This window comes from Talpa occidentalis, unplaced genomic scaffold (genome assembly GCF_014898055.3).
Source record: "Talpa occidentalis isolate TD23 unplaced genomic scaffold, MPIMG_talOcc4v2.1 talOcc4.8, whole genome shotgun sequence".
NCBI classification, from domain to species: Eukaryota; Metazoa; Chordata; class Mammalia; order Eulipotyphla; family Talpidae; genus Talpa; species Talpa occidentalis.
Genome location: NW_023605194.1, coordinates 67,609,945 through 67,629,005, shown reverse-complemented (window position 1 = coordinate 67,629,005; position 19,061 = coordinate 67,609,945). Strand labels below are relative to the sequence as shown.

Below are 19,061 nucleotides of genomic sequence, written 5' to 3'. Positions count from 1 at the left end.
AGCCTCAGCGAGTTCCCTGGGGACAGGGATAAGTCTGGAGGGGCTGGGGTTGGGGCCAAATGGCAAAGGGCAGCTGTGGGGGTACAATAGACAAGTCCAGGCCATATGGACATCAGCCAGGTGGGGGACCATAGGAAAGGGGGGACAGACAGCCCAGATGCTTTGGGGAGGCTGGCAGAGAAATCTAACACTAAACACACAATTTTAAAACAGATTTTGCAGGGTCCCCACACTGATGCCTTCCCCCTTAACACAGAAGCCCACCCCCTCCAGTTTCCAGAGCCAGGCTCTAGACCACTCAGGACTCACCCTCAGCCTCTTAGAGGGCTTTGAGAGACTTGAGAACCCCCTGATGTTTAAGAAAAGCTTTTTTCCTTTCAGAATCTAAAGCTAGTTCAAGCTTTTTGTAAACAGCCTAATAAATAGGATGGGAAACAGAGCCAGCACCCGCAGCAGTAGGCAGAAATGATATTAGGCTGTATCTCTCTCCAGTCTCTTTTCTTTGCTACTATAACACACATGTAAGCATGAATCATAGTATTTATGCACAGATCCATGTACATCCACACATGCACATGCCACGTACTTGCCCTGCCCCATGCGTGTACCAGTATGTACACCCAATACACACCAAATTATCCACCACATATCTGTACTAGCCCTTGTCTCCTGTCACCAGCTGTGTTCCTTCTTTCTAGGACTTCCCACTCATGACAGCTCCCACTCCTGGGTTCCTGGAGCTCCTTCCCATTGTCTGTGTCCTCACAGGCACCTGGATGGCTGCCCAGGATGAGCTGCAGTGTCGGAGCTACTTTGGGTTGAGTTCTCAGGATACCCAAGTCCCATGAGGACTCACGGCTGCTTGGTGAATGTGAAAGCCTTCAGCGCCCTCAGTGCTTGTCCCACCTGTGCCTGTGAGTGAGGTCTGCTGCAAGGACTTGTACACAACTGGAATGCAGGCACGGCAGCAACGGGGAACACCCAATATGCCATCCTTTAAAGAGCATCGCAGGTTCTGAGTGATGTCCTGAAGGGACAGGAGCCTCAGAAAGCCTGGAGAGGAGAGGGAGTGCCTGGGAACAGTGGGCTTCTCAGCAGTCAGGTCTGTCTGAGTCACAGAGTTTGCCACCCTGTGTTCCTCGTGGCCCCCAGTGTGTACAGGTGAGGACCCTGCCTCAGCTCAGCACCCAATAGGCCCCCTTGTCCAGAGGCAACCAGATCGCTTCAGACTGACAACATACAGCAGGGGGAAGACCCCATCCCTTGAGAGCCACCATACCCCACAAGGATGCGCAGCAGTCATTACCTGTGTCAGGTAATGACTGAGTGTTTGCCAGGGCTAGGCACCAAAGTCAGCATCAAAACTAGATTAACCCACGGTCTCAACAACCCATTTTACACAGCAAGAAGGAACTTGGAGCAGCAGCAAGTATGATCAGACCCTCCTTTCTGATCCCCACCTCTCCTGGTCCCTACTGCCGAACCCACCCCAGGCCCAGTTCTGTCACATCCTTTCTAAGCTCAGAAGCCACATGTGGGTTGAACTGTGATGGGTACTGCACTCCAACAGGGCCTGGCTGTGTCCTGTGCATGGATCTCACCAGAAGCACACACCTGAGTCCTGTGACTGTGGCTGTGGATTTTAACTGCCTATCAAGCACCATCGAGGTTGATGGAATTCATTCTTCTCTGTACAGAGCTCTGGGGCACATACTGTTCTTTTCAGAGGGATTTGGGTAGTGAGTCCATGGGGACAGAGAATGGGGTGGGAGGTGGGAGCCAGATCCAAGTTCAGGGTACGATTGAGGGGAAGAGAAGTGGAACCCCTGTCTGTGGCCTCTCCTTAAAGGCTCCATGGTCCAAAAAGGAAGCCACAGTGCAGGGTTATTGGGGTGGGGCTTCCTGATCCCCCAGAATGTGGCCATACAGAGGGTTCTCCTGCTCTACTCAGGGGACACATGCTAGATTTGCCCCTGCCGGCACCCAGAGAGAGCCCACCTGGAGCTCCTGGCAGGAGTGAGGCTGGGTGGAGGTTGGCAAGGTCCCCAGCCCCCTCAGACATCAGGAATTCAACCTCATGCCTGCTCCTAGCCCACAAGAGCAGGAGACTGGGCCCGCAGAGCAACTTTACAGGGTGAGAGCCTCCAGGACAGGCAGTGACATAACTTCTGCCAGCAGAGAGCAGCAGAGGGCCATGCAGCACCCCTGGCTTGCTCCCTGCCCCTTGGGGCCTGATCCTAACTCCAGGACAAGCTGATGCAAGGGGAGGTCAGGTTTCACCCCTCCCATTGCCCCACTCCAGGTCCCCTGCTGGCCTAAGGGTCACCTCCCCTTCAGGCTCTGTCCCCAGGGCAGGGCTCTCAGAACCATAAACCCCATCCCGCCAACCTGGCCCCTAGGTCCATGACACACATGGGTCGCTCTTCTCTTGACACTTTCCTGGTTCAGCTTGAAGTTCACCATAGGGTCCTCTCATGTATCCCTGTTCCCCACAAGATGGGATGAGGCTCCAGAATGTTCCAAGTGGCACTAATGATGAATACATCCTGTGGGCCATAAAGCACATTTCTGCCACTGCTGTACCATACATCCTGAAGGAAGAAAACACCTTCTAGGCAAAGGAGAAAACTGCTGAGCAGGTGGGTGGTGTGGTCACCGATGGCATTTGTGGACCCCCAGGGTGTGGGCCCTCTAAGTGAGATCCCCTCCATAGGTGGGGAATAAATTTATAGAGTGAGAACCTCCAGAACAGGGTTTAAGCATCCTTAGGAACTGACATCTGGTTGAAGCCTCAGCAGTAGTGGTGACACGCTAGGCCCACAGGAGGCTTCCTCAAGTCCAGCATCACGAGGGTTGGAGAGCTGATGGCCCATCCCTTTGCATCCCTGCTTTCCAGAGCTCTTTCCCACCAGCCCAGGCTCAGCTTTGCCAGCTTCCTCAACCCTCAAATAGTGTTCTGGATTTGCCCTCAGTTCCCCCAGTCCTCCTCCCACTGTTGGCCATGGCCTCAGTATTAGGGCCTTGCCTTCACTATCACCTTCTTTATCTGGTTAAGGCATCCAGTGTCTTGGCTAAAATTGGAACTTACCCTATAAATAGTGAGGCGCATGGTTTTCTTTTAGCTTAGCTACTCCCAAGGCCCCTGACCCCTACCCTGTGGCCGGTTCCTACTGTCAGCCTCCCCCACCTGACCTGTCTTAAACTAGCCCTTCCACAAAACCACTGACCCTAAGGACACCCCCAATTCTCCTTCACTCACCTCTACTTTCTTCTCACTTGGTTACCAGAGTCAGTTAGGAGCATCCTGAAAAACATCCAATACCTCTTGTTATACTTGGAGTCATCCCCAGGTGCCCACTCTTCTTAGCCCCTTCCCCAATCACAAGTTGCACTCCACCTGTGGGCTATATCCTGGTTGGGCCTGGCTCTCCCTTATTGGGAGGCCTGGTCCTGGCTGGCTCAACTCATCAGCACAGACTTGTCCCTGCCACATTGGCCCAGAACAGGCAGAGCCTGGGTCAACCAGGTGGCTGTGAGCCACATGGCAGAGGAGAGCCCAGCCAGGGTGGCTTGGCTGCTAGAGAGCTGAGGTTTGAGGCATGGACTGAGCACTGCCTGTAAGGCAAGGTGGTCCACAGGGAAACACAGCCAAGGGAACCTCAGGAGCAGAACTGAGTCCTGATCAAGCAGCAGCTGAAAGACCTCCTGCCACACATCCCCTTTGTGTGAATTCAGGATGCCTCTTGACTGCCCCACCCAGTTTGTAGATGATTTTCTGGAGCTAAGTCACCCAGGAAGAAGAGTTCCGGGGATACCAAAGCCTCAACTGAAGGTCTGGGATTCCGTCAGAGGTTCCCCTGTGTCCTGCCCCCCTTATCCACACTTATTGGTCAGTGGCAGCCCAGACAGCAGCAGGCAGGGAAGCACAGGGCTGGGACAAGTTGCAACACTGGTCCCCTCTCTCATCTGGGGCCTGAGGGTTGTTATGACAACTCAGGGTCATGTCAGGAGGGTTCCATCTGTTTTAATAGGAAATTTGGTGATTTCTTTCTCCTTTCCCTTGCCAATTAGAAGTGTAGAGGCCTGGGAGAGGGTATAGCCAGCAGGACAGAAGGCGAATATCCCCTCTCCTGAGAAGGGAAACTTCCTTGCCATGTGAGCTCTGGCTTAACGACTACAGTGATTTTTGAAACAAGAAAGGCAAGAAGCTTCTGGAAGGTAGAAGAGGGCTAGGGGTGGGGGGAAGGGATTGCTGATTTCACTTCCTGGGTCCTGAGGCATCTATTTGGCCCCCTACCCTAGCCTACGGTGGTGCACAGGGGCTCCTAATCTGTCGCAGGGGCACTCCATGTCACCAAGTCCCAGAATCCTAGAGTGGACAATGTACCCTGGATCCAAAAGCCTTCATTAAAGGCACCCAGTTATCTGCAGCCAGCTTACCTTGGGGATAAATTGGTTCCCTGCAACTCCTAGAGATACCTCTGCCTCTGGAGGAAGCAGCAAGGAGCAGGCTGGGCACACAGGCCATGGAACATGCAGGTTGACCACAGCAAGCCCCAGAGATGCCTGGCAGGCCCCTAGAGCCCAGAGCTGGCCAATGGGGATACTCATTGGAGGGCATATACAGGGTCTTCAGTGCCCCCCCCCCCCACTGCCCCATCCAGTTTCATGTTCTTATCCTCAGGGACTTGCAGCCCTTTGTCCAGGCTCCTGATCCTATGCCAAGAGCCCCCTGTTGACATGCAGAGCACCAGGTAGGGGGCATCAGGTTTGATGTGACTTGCATGTTGTGCTGGGGTTGTGGCTTTGGCTGGATCTCCCATGCTCTGAGAAGCAGGTAAAATCTACGAGCTCCCTTTAGGAACCTGCACAAATCCCAAAGGTTGCATCCCTCCTTGGAGCGTGGGAACTGACAACACCCAAGGTAGTGTATGGGTGCTGAGTAAATGACAGCCTAGCTTGCAAATGAACCCACAACCTCCCTGAGAGGCCTGAGGGCCTTGGGTCTTATATATGCCAAGCAGGTCTTGATTCCAAGGCCTTCCCAGGGGAACAAGTTCCAGGGATGTGTGTCTTAGGCCCATTCACCTGGAGACAGATCTGAATCTTTTCACCCACTCTCCATAAAGCACAGTGTTTTCAAGGACAGGAGCATTTTGTAATGAAAGTTTTTGAAAAAGCAACTTTCCACTTACAAAAATCAAATAGGCCACAACCAAATAAGGCAGCATGTATCCCGTCCCATATGGGACAGTCTTCTACCTGGTCCTTCTCTCTGATGGGTAAAGGAACTCTGCCTTTCTCTCTAGCTGGCCTGCATCCCACTCTGCCACAGTGCTGGCTCAAGCCCCCCTTGGTTTGATTAAGTTTTTCTTTGTCAGACTAATTAATTAAAGCTGATTTGGACAGATTCCATTTTACCCACCCTGTCCTGCCCCTGGGGATCTTGGACCTCCTTGTCTCCGCTATGCCCAGGGAAGTCCCCACTGTGTACTTCTCTGTGGCACTCACTAATTTGGCACCAAAGGGACATTGATGTCTCCAGTTGGCACAGTCTCGTGCTTCTTCCCATCAAGGTACAGGGCAAGAGCCATGTGTCCCAGCCATTGAGGATGTCCAAGGCAAAGAGCCTCCCAGGGAGGGTGGAGAGTACCCATGCCAGCAGCACAGCATCAGCTTAGGGAGATGAGGTATGTGGGGCCCCAAGATCATTCCAAGGGGAAGCTGGTCACATATTCCAGATTGTGGTATGAAGCAGGCCATGGAGTGGGATCAATGTGGCCCAGATCATATCTGAGGTTGGCAGGATCCCAGTCTCATGGATGGTCCCTTGAAGCCTCTGCAGTTTAATTGGCCTAGACTAGCTGTTTGACCTCAAACAGCTTTACTGCTTGTTTTTCTGACCTCTACCATGGAGTTGATGTGAGATGAAATGAGAGGATGAGACATGTCCAGAAAGACAAAGGCCATGGCGGTGGGAGAAGGGTCAAAGAAACTGGCAGAGCACATGGCAGCCACAGCCCTTTTTCTGAGTATGAAGAGGAGTTGGGCCGTGTCTAAGCTGGAGCTGCACAGCAGAGGGCAGTGGCTGCAGGACTGTGTCATTTGTTGACGCTGACAACGTGATCTGGGATGGTGAGAAGGGTGATCTGGGGACTATCACTCCAACTTCCTGGGCCAGAGGGCCCCATTTTTTTAAAAGGTGGGGCCAAGGGCCCTTCCATACATGGAACCTATGGGGAGAAAGAACTCTGAGGCCCTACTAACCCACATTGCCATCCTCCTCCCACTGGGCATGGTTTTATACCAGCCAGCCCATGTCCTCTCCATCTGCCAAATTCTCCCTTTTCCCTTAGTCCTGTCTGGTCCCCTAAAGTTCTCCTTCCCCCTGCCTCAGTGCTCAGACCCCTCAGTAGAATGTGTAGGAGACCAAACTGACAGCTGCAGAGAGCATGACAACCTGACTGGGGCAGAGGTGGGAGTGAGGGGATATTGTCTTCAAAGTTGTGGGGACAAATAGCTTCAAATCTGAAATTGCCTGAAACAAGTGCCCAGAGGGACAGGTGCAAGATGTTGGGGAAAGGATGAAGACTCATCTGGGTCACATGGTTCTAGAGCACCAGGCTCCCCAAAATGCTTACAGCTTCCCGAGGCATGCCACACCCAAATCTCAGGTGGTGGGGTCTTGGCATTTCCTGCAAGCCCTTCTCAGTCTGGTGATTTGCCTCCTCACTGAAATCAGAGACCCCAAGGGTGGATGGCTTCCAACATTATTCCCTCATCTCAAACCAGAGAACACACTGTGCTCATTGTATCCACTGATGTTGAATTGCCAGTGCCTTTCCCCGAATCTCATGAAATATTGCCCCCATCTAGACATTTACAAGTAAAGGGATGGGATGTTCTGGCCAGAGAGGTCAGGGACTATTTCATGGTAGGTCCTAGAGAAGTCATCACATAGCTATAACATTCCCCTTTCAATCTGGTTTAAATAATTTATACATGAAATAAAATCTCTGCTCCATGATGGTGGTTTCTGCTTCATTCCCCCGGGTCTTTAGGGTCAGAATTCCCCCCTTATGGCACCCTGAGTGCAATTTCCTGTATTTTAAGGGCTCAGGGTACAGGGTGCAAGCTGATGGGAGAAAAAGGATTGGCAGCTGGAAGCCAAGAGTAGGTGATGCCCTTCCTGATGCACTATACCTGGTGGATCCTGGAGCTTGGAGTTTGGAGCCTGAGGCCAGGTAAGCAGGGTGTAGGAGGGATAGAGAGACTATAGTAGGCAGGTCCTCCCCTTCTAGTTCCCCATATTGGCAATCCTGTCCTGCATCAGGGCCTTTACATTGCTGGTTCTTTCAACTATTTTGGTTCCTCCTGGAACTGAGACAGAACTGAGATGCTTCCTCAGTGCCTGTTAAAGGGGCTACCACCTCAGTTCTATTTCTGCAGCATCCAATTGGGTTGTATTGCTGCACTGCCTACACCTGCCCTAGCACCTGGCATGCACCTGTCCTGGCACATGCTCTAGAGAGACTGGAGGATAGTGGAGGGAGGGGTTCTGATGCTCCTGTTTGGCAGTCCCTTCTCAGGATAGGTGCATGCTGGCCCCAGCTCTACCCTCCACTTGCTCACACTCTGTCTTCCCACACAGGCTAGTGGCTAAGTGGTGAGCCAGCAGGTGCTGGTTTAGGAGCCCAAGCACTGGGTGGAGGGCACAGCCCAAAGACCACAGGTTGGCCATGGGGTTGAGTGCAGGCTGGTTCCCTGACATCTCCTTCCTCATAAATAAAAGATTCTCTTCCTCCTTCCAGCCTGCACAGCCACCTGCTTGCCTAGCCCTTTGTGCCTACACGTTGCCATGGAGATGCCGATTCAAAGGCCTTGTACTTCAAGGCTTCCCTCCTCTCCTGATGGGCTGGGTTGGGGGTAGTTGGGATGGTTGCCTGAGCCCTGGCAGGTGCCCTCTACTCACTCCACCCATCTGAATGCCTGGCTCTGCCAAGGCTAGCCCACCCACTGCCTCTCACTCTGGGGCAGGTGGTTAACTTTGCCTCCACCCTGGAATAGATGTGCTTATTCAAAGTTGGTTATAAAAAGGGAAACTGAGACATATCAATCCCTGAGGAGACCTTGTTTCCTTGGTCTTCCTGCAACTCAGCATGGTGATTGGCACATACTCAGTGGCCGTGTGATTCTGGGCATGCCCTCCATACCAGCCAACTCAATTTGCCATCTATAGAGTGAATTGTTTTCTGCTTCAGTGCCCGAAGGGACATGAGTCTGGGGGATGCATCCCATTCCACCTTGCCTCCGGTGCAGAACAGCCCAGGGTGAACAGGCAGGATGGGCTGCAAGGGGCTCCGCATCCAGTACCCAGTTTATCTCTTCCTAATCTCATGCTTCCTGTGTGGAATCTGCCTCTGAGTTACCCCGTTGAGAGCATAGCAGGGTCTTTGAGGCTCTCTCCCTTTCTCTATCTCCTATGCACTGCTCACGCTTTTTATCTCCCTATAATCCACCCTCTAATCATCTCCTCAGACTCATGCAACTAGAAAAATCTACAGCAGGATTTTTTTGGTTGTAGCAATCTTCACCCGCTACCCTGGCATGGCCATCTGGGATCCATCACCCTCACAATGGACCTCAGTTTCCTCCCCTGCATAACAGAAGAGACTATCCAACTTTTAACCTGAGTCCACGGACACCGGGGGACTGGGCTTTGTGCTGGGCCTAGGAACAGAAAATCCCATCTCTTTATCGGAAGCCCTGTTCTCCCTACTCCAATCTAGGAAATCCGGTGAGGGCAGACCACTCACAGGCCCGCCCTATTCCCCGCAGGCTGGACAATCAGGGTTTCCCTAGGAGTTTACAGATGGAGGAAGGCGCCAAGGAGACACAGCAGAGCTGGCTGTGCTCAGGCTGGCTCCTCAAGGCCTTGGTTTTATACTCACTTCTCTAGCCTGGATCCCCATTCTCCCAAATAGCTTGGCCCTGGGAACCCTCACCCTTACAGGCCACACAGATGACACTGTGGTACTAGCCCCAGAAGCAGACAAGGGGTGTGGACACAAAGACCATGATGTGGACAGGAAAGGTGACAGGGCAGCTTCGCCAGGTGTTGCCCAGCACAGCATCTAGGTAACCCTGATGTTTTATGTTATCCTCCCAGGGTATCCCTCCTGGAAGGATGCTGGGGCTCTCCCCTTTTCAATTAAGGGGCCCCCATGACTGGAAGTGCCACACACCCAAGAAACTGTAAATTACAAGTTTGAGGTGTCAGATGACATAACTGGGCACAATCCTAGCAGAGAAGGGACCACTGCTGCCTGTAGGCACTACCCACTAGTGTTGTACCAGCCTGAACTGACTAAGACAGGTTATGTGTCCCAGAGGGCCTGCCTGGGTCCCAGGATGTGTCTGGAAGGGAGGAAGCTGAGACTGACTGTGTAATCCTCTGGTTGGTGGGTAGGCACACAGGAGATAATTAAAAGAATTGGACCCTCTCTCCCCACTCCCTACCCAGAGATGAGATCAAAGATGTTGCCAGAGCTAATATGGGCTTCCCAATATAGTAGAGGCACCCCCTGCACCAGGAGGATCCCCACTTGACCTCCAACCTGGGTAGACACAGCTGATTAAGCACCACTGTCCCTGTGCTCGCTCCCATGTGCCCCAGGATTAACTGGTTCAGTTCTATCAAGGGTGCCCCGGCCACATCAAGGGAGCCACTCAGCCAGGGAGGACTAGGGCTCTGGTGTAGGGGCAGAAACCATTCTATTTGACCCTTACACTTGGGTGCCCCCTTCCACATGCTGCTTTCGGCAGAAGAAATGATAGAAAGCTCAAGGGGCTGGGATGGGGTGTGAGGTCTCCTGCTCTGAGCCCACTGTCCCCACATCCTGGGAGCAGGATGGGTTCATCCCTCCATCTGTCCTCTGTACAATGGTCACCCCATCCATGGGGAAGGGGACTTGGCTGGGTCCTAGATGCTGAGACTCTGCAGAGTAAGAACAAGCCTGTGATCCCACCACCACTTACTGCAGAGTAAGAGCAAGCCTGTGATCTGATAGTGGGGGATGGAGGGTAAAACCCAGGAGGGCTCCCGTCCCCAGTAAGAGACTTTCAGAGGATGTTCTGGGCAGGGACACATGTCCAAGAGAAGAGGGCCGAGGAAGTCTACCGGACTGAGCCTGACTGAGTAAAAAATGGGTGACTGAGCAATGGTCCAGGTCACCACTGGAAAGAGGGCAGCCTACTGCTTGGTTCTATATTACCCAGATTTTTGCTAAAGAAAAAAAAAAACTTTTTAAAAATATACTGTTTATTTTAGAACAGTTTTATATTTACAGAAAAATTGAGAGGATCATTCAGAGAATCCCCATATACCACACATCCAGTTTCCCCTGTTGACATTTTACATTAGAATGATATAATTGATGATCCACTATTGAGATGTTATGATCAACTGAAGCCCATACTTTATTCCTGCTTCTTTAGTTTTCACCTTATGTCCTTCTTCTGTTGCAGGATCTGCCCGACTTTAGTTATTGAAACTCCTCAAGAACAAGGGGGCATAGAAGTGCAGATGGCCTGCTGGGTGTCAAGCTGCTACCTACCCCAGATGCCCTGACCCCCTAGGCTTTCAGAAGGCTTCCCCAAGACTAGGCCTAGCTAAGGTGGAGAAAATGACCCACCACATTTCTGGTTGTCATCCTTCCCCGTTCTTTACTCCCTGTGTACCATGAGGACCCTCCTGGACCTCAATTTCCTCATCTGTGGGCCCAGGCTGCTGCCACAGGTGCAGTGTCCTAGGTGCTTGTGGGCAGGTATCGGAGCCTTTCTCCTGCTTTCTCTGATCATAGCAGCTGTGATTAGATGCTCTCATGAATGGATTCCTTTGACCCAGGAGCTTGCCAGTAGGGTCTTCCTCTGCTGTGGTCCCAAGTAGGGCAGGGATGAGAGGAGATATGGCCTGTTCCTCATGGGGCACACAGCAGGAATTTCCTGACATTACAGGTGGAGTCACTTCTAGAGGTGCTTTCCCACTTTCACCCACCTCCAGCTCTAAACCTACCAATTCTTCCCTTCAGCCATCACTCTCTTGTCATCCTTTTACCGCCAGCTCTGCATCAGCTGAAAAGCTTATCTTTTTACCAGAAAACTGCCAGGAAAAGATAAGCAAGTAAGTTACAGAGCGAGAAGAACCACATGATCTGGTCAAGTGAGAGCTGCTCCCACCTTGCTCTGGTGCCTGAAGCTCAGCCTGGGGACTTCCCAGAGCTCAGGCCCACTAGGTAACCCTCTTCATATTTGGGCAGGCTGAGGTGAATGGGTGGGTCATTGCAGGCACTCAGGGACCAGTGATCTGGCTCCTCCTCCTCCAGGCAGTCCTACTGGGTAACTTTTCCCTTCTCCAACCTCCTATGACCAGGCCTGAAAATTCAGGAACCCCTGGCCTACTGTGGAAGCTGACCTCCAACCCACTCTAAGACCCCCTCAGGGATGAAGCTTCCCCTTCTGAATTAGTCTCATGCCTATTTTATTATCAAGGGAACTGATTTGGGGGACAAAAGGAATGCCCAGGGACAGGTGACCAGTCTATGGGAGGCCTGAGGCAAGTGGGGCCAGCTGATGTGTGTGATAGGCAATGCGGGTGAAGCTAACTGGACCCCACAAGGAGTGGTAGTGAAACTCATGGTTAGGGACTGGGGGCCAGGTAGGGCACCCACACACCCCTGTTGAATTTTGCATTGCTCCCAAGAAGCAAGACAAAAGATTAATGAAAACAGGCCTCTGCTAACAAGACATTGATGAAGACACAGAGAGCACTTGGTGGTGAAACTTGTGGCAGCTCCATTCAGGTGGGACATTATAAGAGAACACCTGCCCACTGCCTTGTCAGTGGTGGCATCCAGAGTATCATTTAGTTTATTTTTTTTTAATTTTTTGAATTTATTTATGCATACAAAAACTGGGATACAGGCCATAGGTGTGGGGGGGCGGTGAGAGGATTCACCAGAGACAGAGTGGGGAACAGAACAGGCAGACTGACTGAAGTACACTGCTGAAGGGAGCAGTGGGTGAGACAGGAGAGGTCTGCTATGCCATGTGGGTAGCTTCCTGGACAGGAATCGAACTTGCGCTGCAGTGGCTACAAATAGCTTCATAGGTTGCGTCTTAACCCCTTGTGCCACCGGGGAGGTCCTCATTTGGTTTATTTTAATGTAGTGCTTTATTTTCTAGTTTGACTTTATCCCCCAGCCTTTGAGGTGGAAGCAAAAGGACACAAAGAAGCATCTCCCTCATCCCCATACCCAACCACCTGACACCCCAGCTCTACCTGAAGATGACTCCTTCCCTTCACTCTAGCCACATGCACATGCATCTCCCTGCCAGCTGTCCATACAGTGCCCCTTCTCTCATCATAGGGAGTTCCCCACTTTGATGAACCTGTCCCCCTGTTAGGGGTTAAGGGGATTGCATCTCACTGCGTCTTTCTCATTTTGAGTGAAGTTGAGTCTATTGTGATGGGCTTATTTCATTATTCAGCCCATTTTCCTCTTGGGTTGTTGGTGTTTTTCTTACTGGTGTGTAAGAATTCATCTCATGTAACAGAAAGCCCTTTGTGAAATGAGCTGCAGATATCCCCACAATTTGTTATCTTTGATTTTGCCTCCCCCTCTGCATCTGCCTCTTATTTTTATGAGGTTGACTATATCCATCTTTTATTTTATGGCTTCTAAGTATAATTTTTATAATGATTCAAGGTAATATGTTTTTTAATTCTTCTACTAGTTTTGTAGTTTCATTTTTACTTTTAAATCTTCAGTCTGTTTGAACTTATTTAGTATTGAGAAGAAAGGTAAGGATCCCAAAGTTTCTGTTTGGTTGTCCTAAAATCATGTTTTGAATTATCTATTGAATAATCCATTTTCCCTCTTGGATTTAACCTGTCCTTTCCCATGTTTGCATTGTGTCTCTTCCTGGACTTTCTTTCTTTCCCGTCATATGCTGTCTATGAGTTGTGCTAATTATTGTAGTTTTAGAATATATTTTAGGATCCCACATGGCCAATATACCTCAGAACATTTGTTTGTTTGTTTACTTTTAATTTCTGTATTTCATTGCTTGCTGCTTCTTCCATGTGAATTTCAGAACTGTTTGGGCAGGACCTCTTGATTCATTCCAAGAACAAGCAGTCAGGGCTTCAGCAAGTTCCCTAGTGCTAGGCTCACCTATTTGACAAAGCATCTGTGGCCTTGCTTGGTCACACCCCCAGCAGGTGGAGTGTGTAGGCACTGTGCTGTCCTGGGAGTTTCGCTGTGGCTATGGCACTGGGAGGGCCAGGGAGTGGCCAGGATGAGGTAACTTCTCTCTGGGAGTCCTCATTTACCTACAGGGAGGGTGGTGGACCTGACTGGGCTGTGAGGCTCTGGCAGGTCCAAGTGTGGGTCCTTCTGCTCAAGCACCTGGCCAGAGTCATCAGGCTCTGTAGAAAGAGTTGGAAGGCCCAGTGCCACAGCAGGCAGGGGCAGCACTGGGCAGGGTGTCTAGGAAATCACCCAGGCCAGGGGAAGTTGTCTAAAACCACCCACATCAAGGGAGGGCTGCAGGCAGGCAAGAGGCAGCAGCCAGTCTGTGCTAGGGTTACACCTGCACACACTCACCCTGGAGCTTGGAGCTTGGCGATTGGGTGTGCACCAGAGCCTCCCAGAAAACCCACCTTCAGGCTGACCAGTCAAATGTGGCAGCTGAGAGCCCCAGGATCTAGGAACGGGCAGCCCTGGTCTCCCCTGACCTTGTTCTCAACCGCACCCCCAGGGTCCAGACCTGGTCCCCACAATGACCAACTCTTCGAGAACCTCACCTGCGAGAGAGCCATCTGCCTGAAAAGGTCTGAAGCTGAATGGGCTAGTGGATGACTGCACCGAGCAGAGGCTGGGCTGGGCAGCAAGGCTGTCCTGACATAGGCTGGGAGAAGCGCCTCTGAGGCTGGCAGCAAACCCTGGCCAGCCTGGACTGTCAGCAGGAATCCTAGCTAAAAATACCTAGTCTCAGAGGATTGCCTGCTGCTGCACCAGCCTCAGAACCCCCTCCTCATACCAAGCATTGTGCTGTGTCCCACAGTCCCTATGTAAGGGGCTAAAGACAGTGCCTGTTGGTGAGAAAACTCGGGTCATTGAGTCCCTGTCAAGAATGGCCACAGACTTTTGTCTCACCTTGAAGTTGGGTCTGGAGTCTGCCCTGCTCCCTGCCTGGCAGCATGTGTGTTGGGGGTGGAGAAGACCCCTAAGGGGTTGGGTTGAACCACTCCATCAGAATGTGGGACACAGTTGAGTGCCAGGTGGACTCTGTGCATATCTCCTGCCTCATTGGTGTGTAAGTCCATGCGGGCTTCTGGGTGACTCCATGACATAGCCACACACTTGCTTTTGGACTCATTAGCTGAGGATCAAGGGCAAGGTTATGGCCCCTGGGCTCAGTTTCCTTTACTATACTTTGTAGGGGTGATAAGAGTGAGAGTCCAACAGAAGTATGAGTGGGTCTGGAGTTGGTCTCCCCGAGTGTTTGCTGAATGAGTAGATGACTGAGCAAGACAGCAGGTGAAGGCAGCACAAGGAGGAGGGTGAGGAGCTCCTCCAAGTTCCCCTTTGGGCAGGAGCACTGAGCTCTGAGTTGAGCTGGCCCTTTTTTGCCTTCAGTCTCTCCTTCTGTGAAATGGAGCAAGTCTGTATGCCCTGTCCATCACAGCAGCCCAGAGGGGGGACTCCGAGTTCCCAGTAACCCTGGGATGAGCAAGGTTGGGCAATGATCCTCAGCTGGCTCAGCAGGAATCTCACTTTGGCCCCAAGATGGGTCTGCAATGCCGACCCTGCCTTCCACTCCTGTTTACTCCAGCTAGCAGCATAGTCATATTTAGGTCTGCCTTCCCTGCGCCATCCCACTGGACTCTCACCAGGTGCACCCCAACCCAGTTTTGACTGCCCTCAAAGTTCCTGGTACAAACAGTAGTTCCCAATTTAGCTGTCACTGCTGGGTGGGTGGCTCCAGAAGCATCCACATTCCCGGCAGGTTGGGGGGAGGAACATGAATCAAGCACTGATAATCTGCGCACAGCCTCAGGACCCCACCTCCTAAAGCTCTCCCAGTGAATTGGACTTCCGGCTCTCATGGGCCAGAAATGCCCTACTCATCCCCAACCCCACCAGCCAAGGCAACCCAGTCAGAGGCCAACAACATGGCTACACACACAAGGGTGGACCCAAGTCTACCCACCGAGGACCACTAGGGAGCCCTGGTGACTCCTCTCTCCTTCTGGAAGCCAGAGAAGGCAGATCCAGTCATCCTGTGGGAGGAGGACCCCCCTTGTGGAGGTTGCTCACATTCGGAGATGGGGAGGTCCAGTGGGATGCTTAGGAACACTGCCAGGGGTCAGGTTGTCAATCCTTTCCCTGTATTGGTCCCTGTGCTGGTTCTGGTTGTTCCTGTGTGTGACTTTGATACATAAGAGACGAGGGAGCAGATTAATTAACATGCACCAAAGTTGGGCAGAGGGGAGCACAGGCTACACCCTCTGTAGCCTTAAGGTCGGGGGTATTGTGGAGCTTCTGAAGGATGCTTTTGCTGTGGGCAAAGGTAGTCCTGGAAGAGACTGCAGGACATGGGTTTACCTAAATTCTCTGACTTCTACTTTCTTGTTTGTAAAATAAGTAGTAGGGGCACTAAATTGCACTTAGCAGACTTGGCACAGAGTCCTCTCAGGTTTCATACAGGCAGTCACCTCGATGGTGACAGCAGATGACAGGACAGTGTCCCCTGCCCCCTGGCACTGGGACCACATTCCCGGATGCCAACTCAGAATGCCAGGAAAGGTCACATGGGAGCATCTGGGTAGCAAGTGTGGATTTGCTGTGTGACCTTTGAGCTTCCTTTCTGCCCTGGGGTGGCCCAAAATGTGTGCAGAAAAGACAAGTCCCTAACTTTGCCACCCCTCATTCATCAAGGGACTGAGTACCCCAGAAATGTCACCACAGATCATCTCTCCAGCATGGAGGGATGTGAAAGCATCTTTCTGAGGACTTTCTAAGGAGGTCCAATCATGTCCCTGTTGGCCCCAGAACCAGCCCAAGGGAAGGGTCTCCTCATCCAAACTAGATTCTATGAATAGAACTGGAAGTTAGTGTAAAAACCTCATTTTGCCCTGCACAGTCCTCTCAGATGACAAGAGAGGCAGGCGATGGTAGGATGGTGACCAGCTAACACCGGCCAAGAGGCGTTACTGTCAGCAGTGTCCATGTGCTTCACTGAGTTCAGAGGGACCAAGCAGTTGAGCCAAGGGCCCCTGAATACCTGGTAGGCTGATTGTGGAGGCTGGTCCACAAGACCAGGGAATGAGGCTGTACCAGGCCTCAGTGGAGGGTGACAGTGGGCAAGCTGGCTATGTCCTGTGTTGGTGGATCTGAGGAGACAATTCAGTCCAGGCAAGGTGACAGGTCTGTTTAACCTGAGAGCAGACCTATCTGCATCCTCCAGCCCATGCCCACTCCTGGTCCAAGACCACTGAAGAAAGAAGCCCGGAGACTCAGATCAGTGTGGCCCACATGGTCTGTCATCTTCGCAAACCTGCTAGGTCTCCGATCTGTTTAGACAGCCTTAAAGAGGCAGTTGCTTGGCCAGTCCCATGGCGTCTCTTGTTCCTCCCACAAGGATTGACCCCTAGAGCTGGCTGGGCCCCTTGACCAGAGGCTGCAGCCCCCATTGACTCTTCAGCAGCTGTCATCAGCATCCTCTTCCTTCTCCTTTTGGACCCTCAGTGATGATAGCACCATAATATGTGCCTTACCAAACCCTCTGCATCAGCCTGAGAGTGAGCTGTATCTACTGAAGGCAGACTGACTTGGCATCCAGCTCTGCTCAGCTCCCCTCTGCCTTCCATGAGCCCCTTCAATGCTGACCCACAGCTATCACCCCAATCGACTGGACTACCCACCCCAGCCCACCCAGCCAATTCCCACATCTAACACTCAGGAGTCATCTAAAAGGTTGGGCTTCCAACAAGGAGGGCATTGGCCAAGGGGCTGGTAGGTGGGTGTGGGAAACCTGTCCTGCAGGCCAGATCAGCAGGCCTGCAGGCCTTGGTCTCACTCCCTTCACACAGACCTATGAGCAGGTGGGAAGCCCAGGCCGCAGCTCAGAACAGCCAGGAACACCTGAGCTTGACTGATGGAGAGGTCTTATGCTAGAAACCTCCACATTGCAACTTTGTTCCCTATACTCTCCCATACACACACATTCCCCAGAATTGCCACCCCTAGCTGCTGTAGGAGGGGCAAAAAGGCTTTGAATCAATGGGGAGGTAAGATCACAATTTTCAGCAGTGTTGGGCCAGCACTGTGTTCTGGATCATTATAGCCACAAGGAACATGGATCCTGATCCACATCAGTCCTGGCCAGTACTACGTGACTTGTCATCTGCTCTAAGGTGGGCCTATGCGGAGCACTTTTCCTGGTCTGGGAGTGTGCAGGGACCCTGGAGGAAGGGTCCTGGGATAGAGGACAGGCCTCCTGCTGGTTCTGTGAGTTTGCCCTCAGGTTCCCCATCTGTTCAATGGGGGACACACCTCCTACCTGGCTATGGGGAGGATTCCCTGGTGGCACTCAGCAACGAAGATCCACTGGTGAGGTGGCTGTGGGACCTGGGGCTGAAGTAGGTGCAGAGGAGGTAGGGGAAAGGTGTCTAGGCTCCACCTCACCTCCTCTGTGTCTGGAATTGAATGCAGTCCACAGTTACTTGGAAAACCAAGGTTAGGACAAGGGTGGCAGGCACACTTGTGGTCAGGGTCACAGTACAGTAGCCACAGAGGTCTGGGCAGTGTGGGTTCCACAACAGGCCAGAGGGCCATGCTGGCCACAGGGAGAGGTACCGGTCTGGTCCTGGCATAGTGTTCTGCAGATTGGAACTGACTCCAACAGCTAGCCCCCCCCCATTCACAGTCCTTTTACCTGTAGGATGGGATTAGAGGCCTCGTAAGCTGATTTGCTCCAGGTGCTCCTTCATGTACAGGGCAACTCTGAGGTGCACTCAGGATCTTACCAATGAGCTCTCCCACCTCCAGCAGGAGAGGTAGATAGGCTGGTGTGCTTGTGAGGGTCTGGTCATTGGGTCCTCTGGCCATAAAGTCTGGGCTGGCTTTGTGAAGGATGGGCTTACTAAGCTGCTGGGCTCAAAGTGAATCTGATTTTGGAGCCTGCACTCCACAGGAGAGAACGGCAGGGGGCGCACCTAAGGGGAGGGGCAACACCTCTCTGGGTGGTACAGCAAAATGCCACAAAGACAGGGGTGGAGAGGAGGCTGGGAATTCTTTTGAGTTCTGACCCTGTTTTCTGCCTGAAAAATGGAGCAATCTTGCTTCAGCATAGTTTCAGGATTTAGTATGGCTAGGAAGGGAGGGAGCCAGGCAGAGGAGACACCACCCCAACCCGGGTCCTCAGCACCTCTCTCTTTCCGGGGACCGGCCGCCTCCGGAACGGCCACACCCTCTTCAGCCCCGGCAGCCACACCCTCAGGCTGGCGTCCCCAACCCGCTCCGGGCCGGGCCGCCATCCTCGCCGTTGCCTGCAGGGGCCGCCGCCTCTTCAGAAATTCACCGTCTTTGTCTGGGGCCGCGCGGAGCCAATACACCCGGCGGGCGGAACGCAGCCGGCGACCCGGCCTGCGCGCCCCCAGCCCCGCAACGCCCACTCCCCGCGGCCCCCCGCACTCCCCGCGCCCCGCCCCGGCCCGAGCCAGGTGAGCGCCCCGCCCGCCGCCAGATCCCGCCCCGCCCCGCCCCGGCCAGTGGGGGGACCGGGCGGATGCCTCGCGCGTCAAACCACATGATCCCATAAAACATTCATCCGCTCCCGGCCCGCCGCAAGCTCCCGGCCAGTCCGCGCCGCCGCCCTCCACGCCCGCGGCCCAGCCGGCCCGGGGCAGAGGAGCGCGCCCAGCCTCGTGCCACGGCCGGGCCGGGGCCGGGCCCGAGCCGGGCGCCTGGATGCGGACCCGGCCGCGGGAGACG

At 52.9% G+C, this 19,061-nt stretch overlaps 1 long non-coding RNA gene across 2 annotated transcripts in view; it reads left to right on the top strand.

Annotated features, from left to right (window-relative positions):
- LOC119234307 (uncharacterized) overlaps nucleotides 1-7,013 on the top strand; it is a 28,402-nt gene extending 21,389 nt beyond the window's left edge. For both annotated transcript variants that reach the window (XR_008549998.1, XR_005122582.2), the window contains one exon: nucleotides 699-7,013. This is a non-coding gene — a long non-coding RNA (uncharacterized LOC119234307). The remainder of the gene's footprint in view (nucleotides 1-698) is intronic.
- Nucleotides 7,014-19,061: the final 12,048 nt, after the last annotated feature.